Genomic DNA, 18,850 nt, shown 5'->3' on the forward strand with positions numbered 1-18,850 from the left:
AATGAGATACATGCATCTATGCAGGGCAGAATTCCAACATCCTTCATTACAAATCAACAATATCCTACTGTTATGTGAGCTGTGCCACTTTTCCATTAGCAGAGGCATACCAAAAGAAGCTAAGTAGGCAGTTCAGGGAATTGTTAATGTACTAAACCCCCTTTTTATGTAGTTCATTAGTTTGGACAGCTTGCTGTTTTCAATAATTATGAGGAGTTGATGTATTGGCTTGTTTGTAATCTCTTGCTGGGAAGCAACTTGGTAGTCTCAAGCCAAATGCCATTGAGAAGGGCTGCAGTAACAAAATCCACCAGACAAGCTGTAATACCCTAGCAACTTCATTCAGTAGAGCTGCAAGCAGGCCAGGAAATCCACCTTTGGATGAGGGGACCTGATAAGAAAGGGCTTGTTGGTGCCCTCTTTCCTGGAGACCTGCTACCAACGGAGGTGTCTTTGGAGGTGCTCTTTTTGCATGGCAGCGCTAGCTAATAGGACTGTCTGCAGGAAAGGAAAGCAAAGCAGGGCCTGGGCAAAGCCAGAAGTCCTCTTGAAAGGTACTCTGGTGGCTGTTCCCTGGGAAAGTGAAGAAGAGCCAGAGGTGAAATGCCCCTGAGGCCAGCTGGGGAGCAGGAACTGGGTTCTGCTCTGCCTTGCTCCCCTGAGGAATGACAGAGGAAGCAGGTGTACATCTCATGCCTGATATATGGTGTTCCAGAGGAAGTATGAGTGTTCGTTTTTTCCATAAAACTAAACTAATCTTTAAATGCATGGCATTCTTTATTTAACTTCCTCCATGTTAAATGTTGATTTTCATTCTCTGAAGAGATTTTCTTTTCTTTTTTATTTTTCTTACCTTCACAGGAGTTGTGTAAAATGAATCTATGGCTGTTACATGTGATTGAGGCAAGTGCATGGTTTTCTACTTCCCTTTTATTCCAAAAATGGGAGGATTTTGTTTCAGTCACTTACTTCAAAAAACTTTTTACATATGTAGTACTAATCAAAAAGGCAACCCTGGGGAATTTCTGACTGAAAGGTAAAATTCAGTGTAACTCAAAACAAAGGTTTATAACAAAAGCTGTTTAATAAATTTAATTCTGTTTGTTGTGGTCATTGCAGGTTCAGCAATAATACAGTCCTTGTATAGTATTACACCACGTTCCTGGTGAACTCAGAGGAGAAATTACAAATATAAAATTATAGATGTCTGCATATCTCACTTAGAATGACCACAAAGGTATTCCTCAGAATATAGTTGGAAACTAAATGAGGTAATTAGTTCTCATTTCCATCTCTGCTAGAAATTGCATGTTCTTAAGCACTTAAATTATTGTCCTGTTTCTGATCCTAGACAATATTATTATCCACCTTAAGTGCTTTGTGGATGTTATCTTCACATCCCAGAAGGATGAAGGGATCCTTGCCTCTGCCACAGAAACCTGTGGGTGGCACTTGTTTAGGGGCTAGGTGTTTGCAGCAGAAGTTACAGCCTGGCTTCAGGTGCCTTAAGGGGGAACCCTGAGATTTGAAGCTAAAGCAGCCATTCAGGAAAAATGCATCTTAAGGGTCTGGTTGCCAGCCAAAACTATTTGGTTTAGAAGCTGGACCTCTAATGCAGTTATCAGCAGGATATTCAATGAACTAGCCTTCACAAAACAGGCAACAAACTTTTAACCTGCTTAACAGTAGTATCCCTGGTGAACTGATTGCCGCAACAATTTTTCTACCATTTATTAACCTACAGGTAAGTGACTGAGTTTTCAGTGGGTTCTGTGGCTGCTTTTTCCCCAAATGCAGAATAAAATTACATTTATGTCCCCAAATTTGGACTCCTTTCTTCTGTCACAAAACCATTATTTAAATTGTTCCAACCAGAAATGGAAATGCAGACAATAAATCCCTTTTAGTGAAAATTGCCCATCAAAGCAAAACCTGTGTGAAGGAAGCAGAGACAGGACACATGATCCAAACTAGCTAAAGAGGTATCCCATACCACAGCATGTCATGCCCACTATATAAACTGGGGGAAGTTACCTGCAAGGGCTAGATCACTTCTTGGGTCAGGTTGGGTATCAGTCGGTGGGTGGTGAGTGGTTGTATTCTCTCCCCTTGTTATTTCCCTTATCATTATTATTATTGGTGGTAGCAGCAGTGGTTTGTGTTATACCTTAGTTACTGGACTGTTCTTATCTCAACCTGTGGGAGTTACATTCTTTCAATTCTCCTCCCCACTCCCCATCCCTACGGGAGCTGGGGGAGAAAGAGGGGGGGAGCGCGTGAGCAGCTGCGTGGTTCTGTGTTGCCAGCTGCGCTTTAACCACAACAGTCCCTTGTGGCGCCCAAGGTGGGGCACGAAGGGTTGAGATAACGACTGATCTGACCAGACTGTGTCAATCCTAATTGTGATAAGCATTCATTATTTCTGATTAATAGTCACTCCTCACAATGCTGATTTATTGGCTCTCAAAGCTGTTGCTCTTGATCTCGGAGTTTCAGCATGTCATACTTGACTTACAGACAGTATTTGCTGTTTTAATGTTTGCTGGCTGGGGGGCCTGGACTAGGGTTATAGTTTTGCTGTACTTTATGGCAATGACTTGTAATACAATAGACTCATTGATCATGAAACTGATCTGGCTTGCGTTCTTAGTGCGGTCATCACCTCTATAATTTGGGAGATATATAATTAAAGTGTTTAGCAATTATACATCTTTTTCTCTCTCCTTGGGTGGTCAGCCTATGAAGGAGACATTTCCTCACACTCTCTACTCCCCCACTGGATTATTTACAGTGCGAGTAGATTCTGGAAGATTTAAAGATCCTGAATATCCTTTCAATGCCCTTGAAAGCACTCTGCTCCTCTTGCTGAGAACCATCTTGCTGCATATGCTCTCTATGTTTTGCCTATGGTGTGACCACCCTGAGAACACCCAGTCTTGTCTGATTGTGGAAGCTAAGCAGGATCTCGCTTGAGTTCTGTCTAGTATTAGACAACGATATAGGAGGACCACCAAAAGAGTTCCCCTGAGGGTGGACAGTCATGAGTGGCAGGGTGTGGGACAGAAGGGGCAAGTATCTAGGCCAGTGGGTCCCTCCAGTGCTTTGGAAGTGTCAGAGATGGAAGGCATCTGTATAGAGTCCTCAACGACAAGTTGCAGAAACTGCTGAAGGAGAGAGTGAATCGAGTCAGTTTGCTGAGGTGAAAGCCATTCAGGTGGCCCTGCACATTGCTGAACGAGAAAAGTGGCCAGTACTTTATCTCTATACTGATTCATGGATGGCAGAAAATGCCCTGTGGGGATGGTTGCAGCAATGGAAGCAGAGCAACTGGCAACGCAGAGGTAAACCCATCTGGGCTGCTGTACTGTGGCAAGATATCACTGCCCGTGTGCAGAACCTGGTGGTGAAGGCACGCCATGTAGATGCCCATGTACCCAAGAGTTAGGGCACCGAGGAACACCAGAACAACCAACAAGTGGATAAAGCGGCTAAGATTGAAGTGGCTCAGATGAACTTAGATTGGCAACATAAAGGTGAATTATTTTTGGCCTGGTGGGCCCATGACACGTCAGGCCATCAGGGCAGAGATGCAACATACAAATGGGCTCGTGATCGAGGGGTGAACTTAACAATGGACACTATTGCCCAGGTTATTCATGAGTGTGAAACATGTGCTGCAATTAAGCAAGCCAAGCGGTTAAAGCCTCCTTGGTATGGAGGACGATGGCTGAAGTGCAAATATGGGGAGGCCTGGCACACTGATTATATCACACTCCTACCAACCCGCCAAGGCAAGCGCCATGTGCTTACCATGGTGGAAGCAACCACCAGATGGCTGGAAACATACACTGTGCCCCACGCTACTGCCTGGAATGCTATCCTGGGCCTTGAGAAAAAGATTTTGTGGCAACACGGCACTCCAGAGAGAATTGAGTCAGACAATGGGACCCAATTCCAGAACAGCCTTATAGACACTTGGGCCAAAGAGCATGGCATTGAGTGGGTATATCACATCCCCTACCATGCATCAGCCTCTGGGAAAATGGGATGGTACAATGGGCTGTTAAAAACACTGAGAGCAATGGGTGGTGGGACTTTCAAACATTGGGATACACACTTACCAAAGGCCACCTGGTTGGTCAACACCAGAGGATCTGCCAACAGGGCTGGCTCAGCCCAGTCAGAACTTTTACGTATTGTAGAGGGGGACAAAGTTCCCGTGGTGCACACAAAGAGTTTGCTGGGGAAGACAGTCTGGGTAATTCCTGCTTCAGGTAAAGGCAAACCCACTCGTGGGATTGCTTTTGCTCAGGGACCTGGATATACTTGGTGGGTAATGTGGGAAGATGGGGGAAGTCTGCTGTATACCTCAAGGGGAAAACAGCTAATGAACTCAATTGTATGCTGTTTCCTGCTATGTAACACTTTTATAGCCCATCAACTAGATGTCTTCAGGTCACCAGTGACTGGCCCTGACTTCCCTACGACCATCATCCCGACAATGACTGATGAAACCAGACGAGCTCAGCAGTGACCAGACGAGTTCCGTAGTGTCATCAGCAGGCAACAGTCCAACACTGCACACTGTCTCTCCTGCTCTGAAAGACTGTTACAAGAGATGGAGCCCAACATCATGGACTGGATGAACCCAGCAGCTTTATAGGGATTTTTCCATGCACTAAGGAATGATCTCTCTCTCTTTGCATGTGTGTATGTGCATTTATATATACATATACATACATATATGAGACAATAGTGATGGTCTATTGAAAAATGTGGGATCTGAGCATGACGTGAATGGTATGGAATAAGGGGTAGATACTGCCCTGGGTTCAGCAGTAGCAGTCATTTTTCTCCTTCTTAGTAGCTGGTGCAGTGCTGTGTTTTTGACTTTCAGCTTGGGAACAGTGCTGATAACACCGATGTTTTTAGCTGTTGCTAAGTAATGATAACTCTGACCAAGGACTTTCTGAGTCACATGCTCTGCCAGGGAGGAGGGGAAGCCAGGAGGAAGCAGAGATGGGGCGCCTGACCCAGACTAGCCAAAGGGGTGTTCCATACCATAGCACATCATGCCCAGTATATAAACTGGGGGAAGTTACCTGGGAGGGCTAAATAGCTGATCAGGTTGGGCTGGGTATTGATCAGAGGTGGTGAGCAGTTGTATTCTCTCCCCTTGTTATTTCCCTTATCATTATTATTATTGGTGGTAGTAGTAGTGATTTGTGTTATACCTTAGTTACTGGACTGCTCTTATCTCAACCTGTGGGAGTTACAGTCTTTCAATTCTCCTCCCCATCCCTCCAGGAGAGGGGGGAGGAAAAGGTTTGGGGGGAGTGAGTGAGCGGCTGCATGGTTCTGAGTTACCAGCTGGGCCTAAACCACAACAGCTGTATGTTTCTAATTGTATGAATGCTAATTGTGTAGCTAATTTTCCATGAGAAATATATCAATAACTATACTACATTCTTGATTTTTGTTTCCCTGATAGTGGTACTGGAAGAACAATCCCTGTGTAGGAAGGAGGAATGTGGGAAGCTGTGCTTGTTTTTTATGCTGTTAACACTACTGCCTTTGCAATGACTTGATGGTTTTAGAAGGTTCCCTGAACAGGTTGGACCTGGTTTAGGAGAAACATTTTTTTAAATTGACCTTTGGGTTTTTTCTTACACCTCAGATTCAAAAGCAGTTTCCAAATTAGAACACAGAAGTAATATACCTACATATTTCTTGTCAAAATGGATTTTTGAAGGAAGGGTTTCTTCAGCTGTTGCAATCTCAAAACCACCCAAGGAGGGAAGTAAAAACATTGTGAAAGAAAGCAGTGCTGATTGAAAGAAATGTCCTAGGCAAAAACGATGATGCAAGTATCTACTGCAAAGTGCCATTAGCTCCTTTGACTTTAAAGGAAAATATCCTGCAAAATTAAGATATTTTCTTTACTTTCTGCTTATAACAAACAATTAAAAGAAATCCAAAGAAAAACTAGAAGAAACATAATTAGCAAACTACACAAAAATTAATCCAAGCCCTTGAGAAAAAAAAGTATTTTTCCCTTTTTCAGGCAGATGAGTTCCGCATCTAATGATTTGTATGAAAAACAGTAAGAAATATGGCTTTCATTAATCCAGTGTGCCTTTGATTTCTCTCCTCAACTGTTACTTGTTTATTTGTCCAAGCTATCATGACTCCGAGTCACTTGGATGTGTGGAGCAGCACAGCTGTGAGCTGGCTGGCAATAGTTTATAAGTGATTCCCCGTAAACAAAATTAGAATGTGACTCTCCTGACCACAGTGTTTCTGGTGTGTGAGCAGCAGAAAACCTGAATTTCAGGGGCTGTGTTTCTTGTACCATGCTCACACTTAGCCAATCCAATACATAGATTGGAGTACTCCTGAGGGAACATCTTTGGTTTGGCCCTGTGGGACATTTTGCTTAGGAAGAGTGTGCCATCCCGCCCTGCTGGTGATGAATGTTTACCACACTCTGCCTGGTTTGCAGGAGAAACCATAGGCTCCCTGGAGATTAATTTTGTTGTTAACTTCCCTAAACTGTCCAGAGCAACAAGTCTTGGTAAATTCTTATTCTTACAAAAGATACAAAGCAGTGGGAGAAAGGAGAAAGAAAAGAAAGGAGAGAAAACAAAGAAATATGATAACCACAACGTGGATCCAGCAATGCCCTCTCGGTCAGCAAGCTGCAGTCCTTGCAGTTGCAGTCCTTGCAGTCAGTGAGCCTCACTGGGATCAGAGGTGGAGGGACACACGCCTTGTGGCTGAAGGACAGTTTGCCTTTTTATAGGGTCAGGTTCTCCCCAAATCCTCCCACAGGCAGAGACTCATTTCCATGCTTACACAAGCATTGTGAGCTGCTCTGGACCTCTCCAGATGATGGTAGGGCTATCTGGTAAGCCCCCAGGCCAAGTTTAACTTTGTGCCCCAATAGGTGCAGCGTCAGTGTGGTGCAGCCGCAGTGTCTGTCACGCTGTCTTCAAGGAGCTTGCTCCCATGGCAGTTGATCTTTGTGACCTCAGGCAACACAGGAAAAACATTCCCCACCTTGGTGGAACACAATCCCATGAGCTGCTCCCTGCACTTTGCCCAAGCAACAAGACACTGCTCACCATGAACAGGCTCTCAGCCTCCCTCAGTTCCTTCTATCTTTGGAGTTGCTTTGAGACAGACACAAAAAGTGTCTCTTGACCATCTCAAAGATTTCCCTCTTTCTTCATGAGGTGTACCATCATCTATCTTCCACTTCTTGCTCCTTCTTGCAACTTCTTCCTGTACAGCACTTTGCCTCTCTGCCAGCAGATACCTGTCCTCCAAATGGCACCATGGCAAACTGAGGGTCTTCATCCTACTTGCTTTGATAGTCTGTATTCTGGGTAAGGGGTGCCTAACACAAACTTGTAATAACCAAATAATGTGATATCAAGCATCTTTTTGTTGAAAAAAGCTTATATTTGGCCCCTCTCAGAGTAATCCTTCCAGCAAGTAGGAGGATGATGGCTCATATAGTAGCTGGTCTGTTTTTAACTCTGCAAAGGAATGGAGTAATCTTTCCTATTGGGTGTTTACCAGTACCCCCAAAGGCTGGCTGCTGGCAGTCAAGTCAAGTTGTGGTTGTTACTACCAGCAATCCTGCCATTGGAGCTGGTAGCTGCACCCATAAGAGGAGAAATTAGGGCAATTTCAGGTTCTAAAATCATAAATCAGCACAAATACTTTAAAACTGCGGTGGCAGCTGAAAACTATGGATAGTGATGCAAACTGGGAATTACTGGGAAGACAAAGTTGGTTGCTCATGCAGCATATGTAGGGTGTGAGAAATTTCCTTCTCTGTTCCTTCCTTCCTCTACTTTGAAGGTGATTTCTGCCAGAAATATGTAGATATCTAAATTGGAAAGACGGGAGATAAGGGAACAAAGGTGCTTTTCTGAGTGGTCTAGAAATAGTAAAAGTATGACATCTTCCACTGGTAAGATAGAATTCTGAACCAATTTTTGGCTTTCTCTCTGACCTTTTTTTCTTTTTTTTAAGGCAGCTTTTGACCTTTTTGGTTGTTTAAACTCTGAGTTTCATTTTGGGTTTGCAAATCCCACAGAATAAATGGTGTGCGATTTCTCACTCAGTAAAAGCTATGAGAGCTGGGTAGCTAAATAAAGGGTAGTCCCAGCAAGAAGAATATTCCCTTACAGAAAATACTTCAGAATTTTTGCACCCAGAGCTGCCATCTTACTGACTGAGAGGCAGCTACAGATATCCCTCCTGGCATGCTCTGTCATGCTGTTTGGGTGAAACTGATGTTGGATTTCCTTGCTAATGTCTCCATGAGGGCCACACTGAAGGGGACTCTGTTCGGCTCCATGTGGCATGACCACGGTGGAGGAAACTCTGTCTCTCTCCTCTCTTCAACTTAAAGTCTGAGGGACAGTCTTGGTTCAGGAAAAGGATGTTCTCAGGGAGATAGCAGAAACACCTTTTTTCACTATGTAAGTGGATGATGCTTGCACTGACCTTTCAAAACAGATGTGCGCATTTAGTAGCCAGTGTTAGTGATGCATCCTTAGCTCATGCAACTGTTGGTCTAAAATATTGCATCCTATTTATTGGTGTCCCTATATGCAAAGGAATGGAAAACATCCACTCCAAACAAGAATATCTGGATACTTTGTTTGATACAGGATCCATTAGGAATAGACTGGTCTAAGTTTTGGACCAAACTCATTCTTAAGTTAATGTCCTTTTTATCATTTTGAATTATGGCAGAAACATACCATTAGGAAGAACAGTATGGCTAGCATGTGCTTTCAAATGCTCTACCTTCCTTTAGAATTTTTTTCATATACCTTATGTAAAAAGTAACGTGGAATTATCATACTTCTAATTTTACATCTAAACAGCAGCACACAGATATTTGTGTCTTGCAAATCATAATATGTAGCCTCTAACAACAGAGAGTGATAGCTGATCACATTTCAGAACCGGTATTTTGGTTTTGTACACAGAAGAATACATCTTGGCTTCCCACAGCAATTTAAAAATAGCTGATTCTCTGTTTACAGTCAGGGAAGCTGAAACACGGAAGGGTCGAAGGATTTGCTAAAGGGATTTATATCTGCAGCAGATTTGGAGATAAAACTTGAATTTCCTGACTGAGCACTCTGTTAAAATGTATAACTTTTTTCACTTTTGAATGTTGATATCTCTGAACTGACATACAGAAACCATTGTCAGAGAGAAGCATGATACTGGTAGTTCAGGATAGGTGATGAAGAAATGCCATACACTTTGGAAAAAAGCATTTACCAAATTAAAGGAGCTGGAATAAGTTTTCATTTCTAATGCAGTATTTAGAAAGTAGCTGAGCATTTCTTTTTATGTCTTTCTCATAAAATGACATAATTTCTCCCATTCCCCCCAAACAATAACTTTTCAGACTAGTGGAAGCAACTTAAACATACAAAATTTGGTTATGTATTAGTGAAATAAATGCAGGGAACATCTCTCTTCATAGGCTGTAGTCTGCTTAGTGGTTGTTTCTGATGGCCAGGCTTTGCTTTTTATTGTTTCTATTTCCTCAATTTTCATTTTTCATAATACCCATGAATGGTTGTTCTGTTTTCTCAGCTGAGAAGCAGACTTGCTTGTCTTAGCTGCAAAAGAGCAAACTGGGGTAGGATGTTTCTTGCAGACTTGACACAGTCACTGCATTGAATGAGATTTCCCATCAGTTAATCTCCTCCCCAGGCATGGGGACCTTTCTGGGTTGGCTGCAAAGGCAGCATGTTGATGATGGGGATCTGAGTGCTGGGTCACTGGTAGGGAACAGCAGCCCTTCTTAATCAGACTGGTAACACCATGGGAAGGAGGCTCATTTTAGGGAGACACCTGCAGTAAGAGGAAGTCCACTGATTCAGGAAAGATTTATATAGAAAGTTGTACACTAAAGGTGGAAGAGACTAAGAGAATTGCTGAGCCTTTCCCCAGGTACTGACTGGCAAGACACAAAATACATCCTAGCATCCTTGACCCCCACTTCTGCACCCTTAGTGGCTGATCTGGGCGAACATTCATCTCCCTGGGGCAAGGTGAGGTGGCAAGGCACATGTACCTGCCCCACATACATGCAGCCGGCACAACCTGAGCAGATAAGAGATTCAAAGTTGCTCATCCTGTGGCAACAGCAAACCACATTTAAAAATGAGATGAAAGGGAGCTGTGGCAAACTATCAGGAGATGATAAAATCACCACTGGGACCTGGTTTTGCCCATAAAACACAAGCAGACCCTCTGCCTGGGTTCCCACCTTTTATGCTTTGCACACAACTAGTAAGCGCCTATAGCAAGCATGTAAGATAGGCCTTACATTTTACGCAGTTTTTCTGCTTAGAATGATGAAGAGTTTATGATTCATTTTAAGTACCTAAAATAAATGAGTTAAGTGTTAGATGGAAACATGTTTATTTCCTCTTTCATAAGTGCATGTGAATCCCTGCTCTCTTGTGCTTTTGCTTCCTCTCTTTTGTCTTCACATCCTTCCAGACAGTTCTTGTGCTCACAGCTTTCCTTAACATAAATGTTTTGTTCTTTATAAAATTGAGACTTATAAAAGAAATAAATCTTACTATTGTTCTCTTGGGGTGCAGCTGTGTTAAATTGTAATCATGGGAGTTGAAACAGGTTTTTGCTCACAAAAACATTTATATTCGTTTCCTGACACTCTTGCCGAATGAGTGTCTTCATATGACCAAGGGGGAAAAAAGCCCTCTAATCAGTACTTTGAATGTAAAATAATACTTGAACAGCATAGAACAGTTGCTGCTATATTACAGTGTTTTTTAAATTTTGTTGCACTGAATAAAGATCCACTAGATCTCAAATTTCCAAGTTAGTAATTTCCATGTTTCCCTGTTTCTCCTCTGTCTGAAGTTTCTCCTACTACTGAGACATCTTTTGGCATCAAGGATTAACTAAACCAAGCCTTACCATCTACTTACCTGCTTCTCTGTATTTTTCCTCAAGGATGAGCACAAAAGAGTGGATCAAAACATCTGAGAAAGAGGCAAAACAGAACTGATAAAGTCTCATGAGGATGGAAAACCAGGAGACTTCCACCTCATTGAGGCACTTCCTCTGACTTCCATGAGCAAGAGTGAAATGGGTGTCTTTGTGTTTCAGCTGTCCTGCCTGTAAAAGTTATTGGACTAGTAAAATGATGTTATCTCCATCTCCTCTCTATGTTCAGGCCTTTAGATAAAATACTTGTTTAAATATTAGTCTGATTATAATCAGTGATATATACATAAATGTGATACTCTTGCTTTGGAGGATAGATGCTTATCCTGGGTTCAGCAGTAGCAGCCATTTTTGTCCTACTTAGTAGTTGGTGCAGTGCTGTGTTTTTGTCTTTCAGCCTGGGAACAGTGCTGATAACACCAATGTTTTTAGTTGTTGCTAAGTAATGATTAGTCTGATCAAGGACTTTCTGAGGCTCATGCTCTGCCAGGGAGGAGGGGAAGGCAGGAGGAAGCACAGACAGGAAACCTGACCCAAACTAGCCAAAGAGGTATTCCCACAGCACGTCATGCCCAGTATATAAACTGAGGGGAGTTACCCGGAAGGGCTAAATCGCTGCTCAGGTCAGGCTGGGTATCGGTCGGCAGGTGGTGAGTGGTTGTATTCTCTCCCCTTGTTATTTCCCTTATCATTATTATTGGTGGCAGCAGCAGTGGTTTGTGTTACACCTTAGTTACTGGAGTGTTCTTATCTCAACCCATGGGAATTACATTATTTTGATTCTCCTCCCCATCCCTCCAGGAGCAGGGAGGGAGAATAGGGGGAGTGAGTGAGCGGCTGCGTGGCTTTGAGTTACTGGCTGGGCTTAAACCATGGCATTGCTAGAGATGGATGCCTTAGGGGCTGACAGTTGGGCTTTTCCCATTTTAACAAAAGATTGTCTTTTCCTCTTTTTTCTTTTTTGACATACCAGTGAATAAACTATGTTTACAGAGCAGCCAACATATTACAAATATTGTTGAAAACAGAAAGGCATGACCTCTTCTCACTTTCATTTCAGAAGAAGTTGTTATGGAAAGCAATATCTGCTTTATACAAGTGTGAAAAGCTGTACAGGTAACTAATTTTTTTGAGGTTAATATTTGTAACCAATAAGCTGTCTTTGTTTGCGTATGAGAGAGACTTCCAAACCCTTCAGGAAAGCCTGCCTAGGTATACATAAACACAAAACAGTCCAATGTTGTGTTTGCATCTTCCATGTCTGCCCTGAAGCTGACACATCCCCTTGTATGTTTTAATGAAGACTCAAAGCACTGTGAGCCCTTGTTATTATAACCTTTCCTTTAGCATAGGGAAGAGCCTGGATCCGGTGCTGAGTAAGAAAGAAAATAACATGAAAAGATGTTGCCTTTTTTTTTTTTTTCCCAGGGGAGCAGGTTCATGAAAATAATAATCTGCAGGATGCAATGCCTGGGTAAACTGCTCATATGGAAGGAGCAGCTAGCAGGAAGAACATCTGTAAAGGGCTCTGTGTTATTTCATCCTCACAGGGTCTCTGTTATTATACACCAAAGAGTACTTTAGGCAGAGTGCTGTCACAGACCTTTGCTGAATGTAAATCCTTAGGCACAGTGTAACAGATCCAGTCAGAGGATATCTGACCCAGCTATTAAGTACCTGCAAAAGTGACTCAGGTACTTCTCTCTCCTTTCCTCATGTCTGCAGCTCCATGGGAAGTTAACTGTTTCCAGTGGTTAGAAATACTATTCACAGTAAGGCAGAAACACAAACTGTGTAGATGCTGCCTGTAGACAGTATGAATCTTTCCTTGTAATTTGACGGAATGAAAATCAGCTAAAAGGAAAAGAAGAAAAGAGGAGTAAGTTCAAGTTTGAAGAAGAGAGCTTCTCTCCAGTCTGGAGTCTCTACACCACTGTTGATAACTGTTTTATTTCTTACTCCAAAACAGATGTCTAGAAGAGGGATTTTAAGAGCATACTGGTCACAACCTTCTTGTTTAGCCTAAGAGAAGCACAGTTTAAAGTGGATATTTAAAGCATGGGGCAACTAGAGACAAAGCAGAGAGATGGCTGCAGCTAAGACAAAGGCATTTTGGACTGGCGCTTTTAGAAATGTGAGGGCAAAATACCACCACTGAACTTGTAAGAACTTATATGGTAGTAAGGGTATTGAAGCAAAGCGTAAGAAGTATGAAACTGGTGCAATGAAGAAAAAGGGGAGTGGAGAAAGGAAAGTAGAGTGAGGGGCGTGAAGAAAGGAAGTGACTTTGGTGAATTTTGTTTCACCTAGAAGGAAACAAGAAGGCTATTCTACTAATGTTCATGTCAGCATTTGCCTACTGTATTCACAAGTGTAGTTATTTATTTAAGTATAACATTAAATGGATTTCAGGAGACTTGGATGTACACTCCTTGCATGCTGCACAATATTTACATGGATCGAAACTAATCATCAGCAGTGTATTGAGGGGCAATGACATGATGGAGAAAATTGTCTGGCACTTGATTACATATGGCCTAGCTTCAACTCTGTAATGCTGCTATGAGGTCTGAGAAAAGCGTTTAACATCCATTTAACATGTTTCAAGTCCTTCAGCATGACTAATTGTTTTTAACATCTGTGAACTTTTATGAGATCTACAGAGGAAAAGCACTTGGGAACCTTGATGCAGAACCACAGCCAGAGCCCTCCAGTAGTCATACACATCTCTGGTGTGATTCACTCCTAACTTTCACTTTCTCCTACCAGCCTGAAGCTGTGTGTGTGTGCTTTGCTGAGGCTGAATTGTTTTTGAAAGTTTGAGGAGAAAAAAATTGTAGCTACACCATGTTGAAATGTGACATGAGAGAAAGAGTCCTAAACAAACAATAAGCAAATGAGTCCTGGGGATTTTATGTGAACATCTGGTAGTGCCAAAGCTACATGAGGCCAAAGTCTGAATTTCTGATTCTAAGAAAGGGCTTAATGAGTATAATAAGAGCCACTGATTGTCTCAGTGAATGATGGCTATGATTTAGCAAAATGAGCCTTTGAAAGTCATCATTTCAGTAGTTCCAACCATAGCAATGTTTTTGTCATGATTTGCCAACTTACCTGCAGAAGTTCATATGCTTTGTTCATGTTTGGAGGGCTAGTTAGTCTCTTTACTAAAAATAAATGAAATTAAAACTGTTTCTTACGGTTCCAAAGAGCTTCCTGCTGCTGTTTTAACTTTGGCCCTAACTTTACCACAGCATAAGCACAAGGTCACTTTAATTACAATTAACTAAATAAAGGTAAAGAGGTGTTTGTAGTTTACAAGAAGGCTTGACTCTTCAATTTGTAAGTCAATTATTTTTAATTACTGATTGCTCAGAGTTTACTCTCTACTTGTGATACAAATAAAATGTCTAATTGTAGCAGGAAGATGACGTAATTCTTCTTTCAAACTGCTGAAGTCATAGAAAATCAGCTTTATCTGATTTGGACTGAAAATGTCTCAAAGCCAAAACCTGCCCTTGGATGCAAGCACACACCTCTTGAGTTCATTTGGAGGCTGATTTCTGTATCTAAAAATACAATAGAGCTCACCTGGTTTGGGTTAAAATTCAGTGCTGCTGTGCCATAAATGAAGGATTTATCATAGATTAAATCAGATGATGTCCTTCCCCAGCACTGATTAAAATGGCTGAAATCACCCTAAATTCATATGGAAAGCTGTATGTTTTGAGCAGCATAATGGACTTGGACAGTAAATAAAACTTGAAGGAGGGTATTTCTTATGCTACTTATAACACATTTCATGGGAAAGACTTGTTAGAGAAAGTTATCGCTTAATAATGGTACAAACAGCTTGTTTGAAAACTATAAACTGTGACTTTGTGGTTTTGCCCTGTTTATGCACTTGTACTGTGAAGTGTCAATTTGAGCTACTCCATGTTAACTTGAATCCATATAACTGGATCAATACCTGCCATCATTTCTTTTGATGTTTATCCATCCTGTGTCAGGGCATTTTGCAAATAAAGAACAAATAAGACAAAATAAAATGTTTTAAAGTGCCTTTTTTTAGCGGTGCTTATGCTGAATAATGATGGGCAACAGTTAAGGATTTCCAGAGAACTGTGTTGAGTATGTTGCCAGCATTTTTTCTGAAGTAAAAATGAAAAGACTATAGTGTTGCTTCCTTCTTAAAACGTTTTCTTCCTTCTGAAGCTTCCCCCATGATTGACAAAATAAAACAATCACTGATCAGAGCTGTCTGTTTTATTTTTCTTTGCATACCTATACCAGCAATGCAGTTGAAAAGTAATACATATGAAATACATAGTGGTAGGAGAAAGGTTCATTCTCTGTCATTGTTCTTGTAGCTGCATAACAATACAGTTAAAAATACTCATGAAATATATGTTCTAGCATTGGGTAGCATGATCTGCATAATCTGAACCTCTGATGTAAGAAAACAGTAGCTTCACTGATTTTATTCTCATATGGATTTATATTGCTCTAACAAAAGGTAGAATTTTTAAAAGTATTTAATTTTTAGCTGAGGCTCACATAGTTCAGTAAGTACTGCAATGACACTGTCTCAGAAGTAGTTCAGGCAGAATTAGAGGGGTTTCTAGTAAATGTCAGGGGCTACATTCTGGGTCAGAATGTTCTTTCATGGCAAGAGTTTTGGAACTGAGAACTTCACCTTGGCAAAAGTGTTTCTCCAGCTGACTTTTTCCATCATTTTAAAAAAAAATTTCTTTGTGCATTAAACCATCTTCACTGTTTGAGAGTGCAAAGCATTCAGATTCCATAGTCACTGACTAAAAGGTGGACATGCTTCTGTTCTGAAATGTAGTGGAAGGAATACGATTTTAGCTTTGTTGTCTTTGTGAAAATCAATAAAGATTTGGCTTATATGAGTCATACAAAGCTGACTGCATGTTGTGTATGAGCATATTTCAGTGACTGTGCATTGTGTGTATGAAACTGGTTACTAGGTTCAGAATAATTTGCAGTTTAAGAAAGCAGATGCATTCAAACTCACTAGCATTTTGTGATTTTTACCTGTCCAGCAAGTGAAAAAGTGATGTTTTTCGTTCTCTGTTCTCATATTACCCTTTTTAGGGTGGATTAGTCAGCAGGAAGCCATTAGAAAAGTGAGTGGAGGTCATAGGTCTAGGTGGAGAGAATGAACTTGCTCAGTAATTCTGAGGTAATTTGGATGTGCATTGGAGAGAGACAGCAAGTGTGAGACATATGTATTACCTGGGTGGGCAAATGATGATGACACCAAGAAATCTCTGCAGGTACACAGCAGGTTTCTGAGTCACGGAGCCAGGACACTGTAGCGCTGCTAAGTGTTTTACACCTCCCAAATGTTTAGGAGTGATTTTATGCGATCTGCTGAATTTGTTTCATATTCAGCAGATTATGATAAAGTTGTTAAATGGAAATTAAAAATAAAAAAAAAAGAACCAGAAATGTTCCTCTAAAGCTAATTTCCTGGAGTTTGGCTACCCTTAGCAAAAAGCCACTGCCCAGCAAAAGTTTCCCTCTATTTTCCCCTTAAACAGGCTAAGTTTACATTGGATATAAGGAGGAATTTTTAATGTAATGGTGGTGAGGCACTGGAATGGGTTGCCCAAGGAAGTTCTGAATGCTCCATCCCTGGCGGTGTTCAAGGCTAGGTTGGACAGAGCCTTGGGTGACATGGTTTAGTGGGAGGTGTCCCTGCCCACAGCAAGGGGGTTGGAACTTGATGATCTTGAGGTCCTTCTCAACCCTACCTATTCTATGATTCTATGATTCTATTTACAATAATGCTGCTAATGATGCTGTTTATGGGCATTGGAGCTGAATAACCAACATGTTAACGGATGTAAACAGATTAAATGATCAGTATTTAATGTGAAAATCTTGTCCTTTGCAGTATGTTTAGCAACCATGCATAGGCATAGATACATACTTCTATATTATCCACATCTGGAGTAATCTTTATGCTTACGCCAATTTTATTTCCCTCTATACCAAATCAGCTAGTTAAGGATGTTTATTTGCCTGGTTGATTGTTTTTGTTAAGACAAAACCAAAGTCTCGGTCAAAAAGAAAAAAAAAAAAAAAAACTTTGGAAAAGCTTTGTATTTTGTCAATCATTTCAGAGAACTACTTGAATTAGAAAGGAGGGATTGCAGCCAAAATTCTTGCTAAAAACTACCTAGACTGTGAGGCAAACTCAGCCCTAAGTTACATGCAATCTGAATAGGCAAATGTGTGAAGGAAGAAAGTAAAGCCTAGTCTTCCAACAAAACAGCTGTCTTGCTGCTGACCTCTGCCTGGCCAGAAAACACCCTGATTTTCAACCAGACTTAGAGCTAACACAGATATCTCTGAGGAAATGCATGAGCTGTATGTTATACAGCAGTACAACGTGGTATACACCATTTCATATTAATAATGCATAATGTTAGAATAGTGATTCTCAAGCCCTTCTTCATTAGGCATGCACTGAAGTCTCCATCCTACTGCTGACAGTTTTCATGCTGTTTCAGGAGTCACTGAAGTGCTTCAAATAGCATTAAGCAGGTAAAACACTCTTTGACCCTTCATGTATGACAATATGATTACATGCATAATTTTGTACTGAAGTGTTTTGTTACTTGCTCCGGGATCCTAGATACTCCCATGTTTACAAACCCTTGTGCTCTTTTTGTTCTTTATTTTAGGTAGCTTTCACATACCAGACAAGGACAGGGCTCTTTGTGGTAGGCAATGTATAAATTTTGTATATGCTTACATAAGAAGTTTATAAAATATTTATGAAGTTTGCATATGCTCTGCACACTGGCACAGGTTGACTAGAGAGGTAGCGGAAGCTCCAGTCTTGGAGATACTCAAAAGCTGTCTGGACATGGTCCTGTGAAACCTGATGTAGGTGGATGTACTTGAACAAGGGTGTTAGACCAGATGACCTTCAGAGGTCCTTTCCAATCTCAACCCTTCTGTGATTCTGTGAAATTTACAGTGAAAAAATTTAGATCTGTCTTTTCTAAGAAGCACATGATATATAGAGACATGACAGACAAGAAGGCAAGACACAAAAAAGGGTGAATACACAAAAAGGTGTAGTTTCATTTCTTTTGTATTTACAGAGAAATGTAATGATTTACTGAAGGCTGCTACATGAACCCCAAGCAATTCTAAGATATGAACCTGGGTTTATTGAAGTAACATGACAACAATCAGCTTGATTCTGTTTTCATGAGCTGGAGATTTTGTTTTTTATCAAAGCAGAAGTTTTATCATCCTACTTTCAGTTATGGTTGCCTACCCAAACTCATCTCTGCTTATGTGACCAAGAAAACATTTTACCCCACAAGATGCAGCACTGAAATTAAAACTGAATTCAGCTGTGGATATTAATGAATGGGGAAAGGCTCTGCACTGGCTTTTTACAGAACCACACTCAATGGTTAAAAACACCAATGACAGCACCTTTTCATAGACAGAAATAGCTATTTATAAAGGGGAGCAACGGAGCTCTAGCCTTTAGTAATAACTCTGTTTTCAATGACTTCAAGATCCTAATTTTCATTTCTCTTGCCTGGTGCAACTCTTTTAACCGAATTTGAACATTAAGCAAGTGATTCATATGAGGCACTTATTCATTTTATAAGAGGTGAAGAATAAGGAGGAGAGCAATTGTAGCCAAAGGAGTTAGACCTAAAATCTGGAAACCATGAAATGTGATGTTTGTGTAAACCTGATAAGAACAGATCCTTTAATCAGAAGTAGAGCATAAAAATTCTGTTGGAAGCAGACACGAGGAAGCCATGTT

At 41.1% G+C, this 18,850-nt stretch overlaps 1 long non-coding RNA gene across 1 annotated transcript; it reads left to right on the forward strand.

The window, feature by feature from the left end:
* Window positions 1-489: 489 nt before the first annotated feature.
* LOC130609609 (uncharacterized) lies at window positions 490-11,248 on the forward strand. Its single transcript, XR_008974822.1, has 3 exons — window positions 490-1,036; window positions 1,120-1,271; window positions 11,029-11,248. It is a non-coding gene; the product is annotated as an uncharacterized LOC130609609 (long non-coding RNA).
* Window positions 11,249-18,850: the final 7,602 nt, after the last annotated feature.

Source organism: Pezoporus wallicus, unplaced genomic scaffold (assembly GCF_028554395.1).
Source record: "Pezoporus wallicus isolate ANWC-B61680 ecotype Strahan unplaced genomic scaffold, APGP_CSIRO_Pwel_v1 contig_708, whole genome shotgun sequence".
NCBI lineage: Eukaryota > Metazoa > Chordata > Aves > Psittaciformes > Psittacidae > Pezoporus > Pezoporus wallicus.